Genomic DNA, 6167 nt, shown 5'->3' on the forward strand with positions numbered 1-6167 from the left:
GTTTTCCAAGGTTGAGCTGTTATAATATTGCTTGTCTTCCTTACCCAATGTTGAAAATTCCTCGTCGAAGAGTAATCCGGTTGTATAGAAACTTTTGGTTGCCATTGCTTCTTCTTTTTCTCTGTTTGTTGTTTGCCCTTGTCCGTGGATTCTTCCTTTGGAGTTGGCTCTGCTCCTTTGGTGAACTTAACTGATTGACTTTCACCTTCGTATTTGATAAGCACTGATTTAGAACTCCAGTCAATCATTGCATTGTATTGCTTCTGCCATGGTTGTCCTAGCAATAATGGATGTTGTGTAGCTTGGTCTTCAACCACGTAAAACATATGAGGATACACATATTGGTTAATCTGTATATGTAAAACTGTGCATCCGACAGTTTTGATTGAATTCTCAGAATAACTCTTTAACTCTTGCTTGGCAGTTTGTAGTTTAGTGTCATTTGTCAATTGTCTATACAAACTGAGTGAAAGTAGGTTAGCTTGAGCTCCTGAATCCAATAGTGCTCTGGCTTTGATTTGGTTGGTTCCTACTTTGCATTCAATGATGGGTTCTTCTTTGTCATTATCCATTTCTGTTATACTGACTGCGTTTATTCGTGTTGCTCCTTCATTGCGCTGTTTCTGACGCAGTAGTCTTCTTTTCTCCATTCTTTCCTTCGCCTCGGCTTGCGCTTCCTCCTCAATCTTTTTCTTTTTCTGGACACGCAGCTTTTTTTGATGTATTTTGAGAAGCATGTCTTGTGTTAGCGGCAACAGATACTTTTTCACTCTGCATCCACTAATCCAATTGGGCATTTCTTCTCCGTCTAATGTAGCAAGATTGACGGCTCCACTTGGTGATAGATTTTTAATCACCAGAGGACCCATCCCTCGCTTTTTAAGCTTCTTAGCATGCTGTTTCAGAGTGTAAACTAGGACATAGTCCCCAACTTTAAACTCTTTAGTCTGCACATGCTTATCAAAAAATTCCTTTTGTCGCCTTTTTTGAACGTAGATGGAAGCTACTGCTTTTAGGCGAAGCTCATCTAGCTTTTCCAGGTCATCTATTCTATCAGAGAGCTCGTGCCCTGTCCACTCTAGATCCTTAGCCACCCTTAAGGTTGAAATCAAGAATTCTATTGGCAAGATAGCATTTAGCCCAAAAACCATGTTATATGGGGTCGTTCCTATTGATGTTTTATACGCCACCCTATATGCCCATAATGTTGAATGTAACTTTTGGTCCCAGTCAGTTCTCGACTCAGATACAATCTTCGTGAGGACCGTACATATGGTTTTGTTTGTTGCTTCAGCTTGTCCGTTTGCTTGTGGATGATACGGGGCTGATTTCCTATGGATTACCATGAATTCATCTAGAAGGATATCTATCACTTCATTTATAAAATGTGTGCCCCGATCACTCACAATTTCTATTGGCAATCCATATCGTACAAAGACGTATTCATACAGAAATTGTGCCGTGGTCCTGGCATCTGCTTTTTGAGTTGCCTTTGCTTCGACCCACTTTGTTAGATAGTCTGTAGCCACAATGATGTATTGTGCATGAGTCTTATATGCAGGAGGCGAAATGGGTCCAACATAATCAATCCCCCATTTTGCAAAAGCTCTTGCCCCCATCATTGGTCTAAGTGGCATATCATCTCTTTTAAGTGGTACTTTGGTCCGCTGACAGTCATCACACCGTTTAACGTATTCCTCAGCGTCCATATGTAATGTTGGCCACCATATTCCTGCGGCTAAGACAAGTTTTGCTGTCTTATCACCTGAGAAATGGCCTCCACCTACTCCTCCATGAGCTTGCTCCAGGATTATCACATACTCAGACTCTGATGCGCAAATCCTAAGCTGGTTGTCTTTACCTCTCTTATAGAGTTGATCTCCTATTAAAGCGTAATCTCTAGCTTCTGTCTCTACAGATTTCTGACGAGCTTTTGACGTTCCTTCTGGGAAAGTTCTATTTGTGAGATATTCAACAATATACTGACTCCATTCTGGAGCGATCATTATCTGATATAATGTTGAATACTCGGCCGGCGGTTTTGATGAACATACAATACATACTGTGACATATTCATGTACGCTTTCTTTCATTCCTGGCCAATAGACTCCCAATTGTAACAAATTCCTATATGTGTTCCTTCTTGAACAATGAAATGCACATTCCTGAACATGTGCTTCGCACAGATATATATTATATTCCTCAGGGTTGATGCATAGTCGTAAAACATGATCATTTCCCAATTGATACAACCTTCCTGCAATCAATTGAAGATTCTTGGATTGCTGAATAGCAATATGTTTCAGGTTGTATTCTCTTCTATCGAACTCTCCTCCATAGGTTAATAGGTCAACGACATTTTGAGACCACTTAGGTATCATTTCTATGTTGAACAAGTACGCGTCTGGCATGTCGTCATCTACTCCTATAGGGTCTTCTCCATTCGTTAATCGCGAAAGATGATCAGCTCTAAGATGTGTTTTTCCTTTCTTTACTACTACCGTGAAGTCGAATTCCAGTAAGATAATGAACCATCTCACTATTCTCCCGGTATTGCATGGTTTATTCACTAGGTAGAGCAAGGCTTGGTGATCCGTAAAAAACACAAACTTGTTGGCTAGAAGATAATGCCGAAATTTCTTCATAGCATAGATCATTCCTAATCCCTCTCGCTCTGTTGTGGTGTAATTCTTCTCTGCATGGTTGAGCTGTCGACTGGCGTAACAGATAGGAAAATCCATGTTTCCTTCTTCTGGCTGAGCCAGAATGCATCCTATTGCATATGCAGAAGCATCTATGTGCACATGGAATGTCTTCTCCCAATCTGGTGATTTCAAGACTGGAGCAGTAATGAGTGCCTCTTTCAATTTCTTGAATGATTCCTCACACTCCTCTGTCCATTCAAAGTTCACTATTAGCCTGTAAAGTGGTTGGCCTATTATAGCGTACATGTAAATGAATCGTCTATAATATCCGCAATGTCCCATAAAGCTCTGTACTTGTTTCGCATTGGTTGGTCTAGGCATATCCACTATAACTTTTATCTTCTCTAAATCCGTGGATATTCCGTTTTGTGAGACAATATGTCCCAGAATTCTGCCCTGTCGGACCATAAACACACATTTCTCAGGATTGAGACAAATGCGATATGTCCTACATTTCTCAAATACTTTTCTTAGGTGTTCTAGATGCTCATCTCTCAGTAGAGAATGTACACATAAGTCATCCATGTAGATTTCTAGAAACAGCCTTAAGTATTCTTTGAAAGCATGCGTCATCAGCCTCTGGAAGGTTGCGGGAGCATTGGTTAGACCAAAAGGCATAACTCGATAAGCATAAATTCCCCACTCCGTTGCAAAAGCTGTTTTATGTTGATCTTCCAGTGCTATGGCTAGCTGGTTATATCCTGAAAAACCATCAAGAAAGGAGTATGCTGTTTTTCCTGATACACGCTCTAGAACATGATCAGTTATCGGCAGGGGATAATTGTCCCTGATTGTTGCAGCATTCACTTTCTTTAGGTTGACACACACTCGGAGTTTTCCGTTCTTCTTAGGTACTACCACAATCGGAGATACCCAATCAGTGTGTTCAATCTCGTATATGAATTCAGCTTCCATTAGCTTATCTATCTCTTCTTTGATTCGCTTAGCAAAAGTATCATTATATGTGTATGGTCTCTGTCTGCTAGGCTTTGCCTCTTGTTTCAGTGGGATTGAGTGTTGGCATATCGATGGGTCAACTCCCTTTAAGTCCTTATAAGACCATGCAAACACATCCCTATACTCTCTGAGAAGACTCAAAAGTCTCTCTTCCTCGCTTGGGGACAAATCTGTGGCTATGTACACCGGTCTAGGCGTCTCACCTGGAGCTGCTAAATCAACTTTTTTTGCATCCTCAGGTCCGTCATAAGATTCGTTCTCCTTCCTCTCTCGAATAGGTGGGGTTAATTCACCTTCCTATCCTCTATTGTGAATTTCCTATAGTGAGAGGGAACATCCATGTTTTCCTTGATTTTGGCGTTTTCGTCCTCTCCACTCTCAATTTCTGTCGTCCAAACTTCTTTCAGATTTTTCTTGAGCTCTCTGTACTTGTTTCTACGTTCTAACTTGGACTCCGTGTGTTCTCTGTTGCGCTTGTTCTTTTCTGATTTTTCTGTTTCAGTTTTCGTTCCATTCTTTTGAACTTGATTTCTTGAGCCTCTTTTGTCTTGTCGTAAGCTCTTTTGATCACTGCCTCTCATTCTTCCAGAAATCTTATCCCTAACACAATCTTCAGCCTTTACTAGCATTAGGAATTGATTTTTTCCTCTTATTCTAGGCATCGGATTGGTTCTAACCCCTTTTGTTTTTCTCTTTGCTCTATAGCGTTTCTGGCGTTGTTTAGTTTGGTTCGGAAAATCATAAAATCGGACATCCGTTATAGTTTCTTCGTTTCCGCTTGAATTGTCCGTTGACTCGTTGTCTGCTTCATTTCCCCACTCTGGATGATTTGGAATGTCGTGAAACACCTCTTCTTCATCTTCCTTTTCCAGTGTATCGTTCTTTTCAGTTTCTTTTTTGAGTACAGTTCTCAACATGAAATACGGAACCACGTCGTACCCGTCCTTGTCGCAAAATTTCGTTGTGGGACCATCCGGAATTGCACAAACATCTAGGGTTGCTAGAATGTGTGTCCATTCTAATGGTTCAAACGTGTCCTCTGGAAAGGGTTCTCCTACATAAGTTTCGTCTTCGATAGCCCTTTCTAAAACACATTCTTCTCGTTTCAGACTTCCACATTTCGAAGCTCCACACATCCATAACTCCTTGGGTTTACCTAACCAAGCTAGAAATTCGGATCCCGCCAAAGTAGCTGAATCAAACTCCTCTACCGGTGTTTGGTTCACATCTTTGTAGCTATGGTCTTTCAGGTTCACACGTGTAGTGGTTTCCATATTTCTCAAGTATATGTGATCGTAGCCCCAATCTTGGACCATTTTTAACTGTCTCATGAATGGTCTTCCCAGTATGATATCATAGTTATTCTCCTTGGCAAAATCGACAATAGCAAAAGTATGTTCGTATTCAATGCCGCAAGAAGTCACTACAACTTTCTCTAATAACCCCATAGGTTTCTCCATGTGTCCATCTGCTAATTGGAGTTTCAACCTAGTCTTCCTTATTGCTGGTTTCCCCCATTTTTTCCAGATTTCTTTTGTAGCAATGGCTACCCCAGCTCCACTGTCTAGTATTGCCATTGTGTTCACTCCTTGGAATTCAAATGGTAAGGTTGTATTCCCCTCTTCACCTTCGCAATACTCTCCGACCTTGTTTAAGGGTACAGGCTTAGCGTTCTTTTGTGGCTTGCTCAGCTCCTCAATGCTCTCTTGCAATCTCGATGTTGGATCTTTTATCCCAAATTTCTCCAAGCATTTTCCTACAGTGGTCCACATATGTGGTCTTAGCCTCAAAAGCTCAGCTAGAGTGATAGTGCATGTCACTGGTGTTGACAAAATCTCTATCAATCCTTGCGAGTCCATGACTTTTTCTGATGAGATTTTTCGTGAGGGAAGTGCTCTAATCTCGGATTTTGCTTCATACTCTCCTAAGTATGAAGGTAAGGTTTTCAGTGAATGAGGTTTGCTCTCCATTGTTCTAACAGAGCCCCCATCTCCCCAGTAAGATTGCAGATCCAAGTCCACTTGAGATCCTGCCTCAAATTCCACTATGGGAGGATTCCTGATGTTCTTTTCCCAATTTGTCTGATTAGCTTGGCAACTTAGCTCGTTTGCAAAGTTTGCCTCTCTCACTTGTTTCCAAAATTCATTGTAATCCTCATCTTTTTCGTAAATCCACTGTATGACTGGATGAAAACTCTCTATCTCCTGATCGGTTGTGTTCAATACTATGCGGTCATCCTTTTGTGTATTTTCAGGCTTTTGTGCACTGGGAGTCTTTTCAGCTATAAGTGAAACGATAGTCTCTTGCTGAATTGGGTTTTCCTTTCCACAATTCATTGTTTCTTTTGGTGGTTCTAATAAGGCTTGTGCAGTCTCGATCATTCTCTGGCACATTTCAAGTCTCTGCTTTTCCAATTCTGCGTTTGGGTATGTCATCCACCTCTGTTCTTGTGTTTGGTTGTTCTTTAACCTAGCTTCGTAAGCTCTCATCAGTGCGTCCAATGGT

The sequence above is a fragment of the Adiantum capillus-veneris genome, chromosome 14 (genome assembly GCF_014529385.1).
Source record: "Adiantum capillus-veneris isolate H3 chromosome 14, ASM1452938v2, whole genome shotgun sequence".
Classification (NCBI taxonomy): domain Eukaryota; kingdom Viridiplantae; phylum Streptophyta; class Polypodiopsida; order Polypodiales; family Pteridaceae; genus Adiantum; species Adiantum capillus-veneris.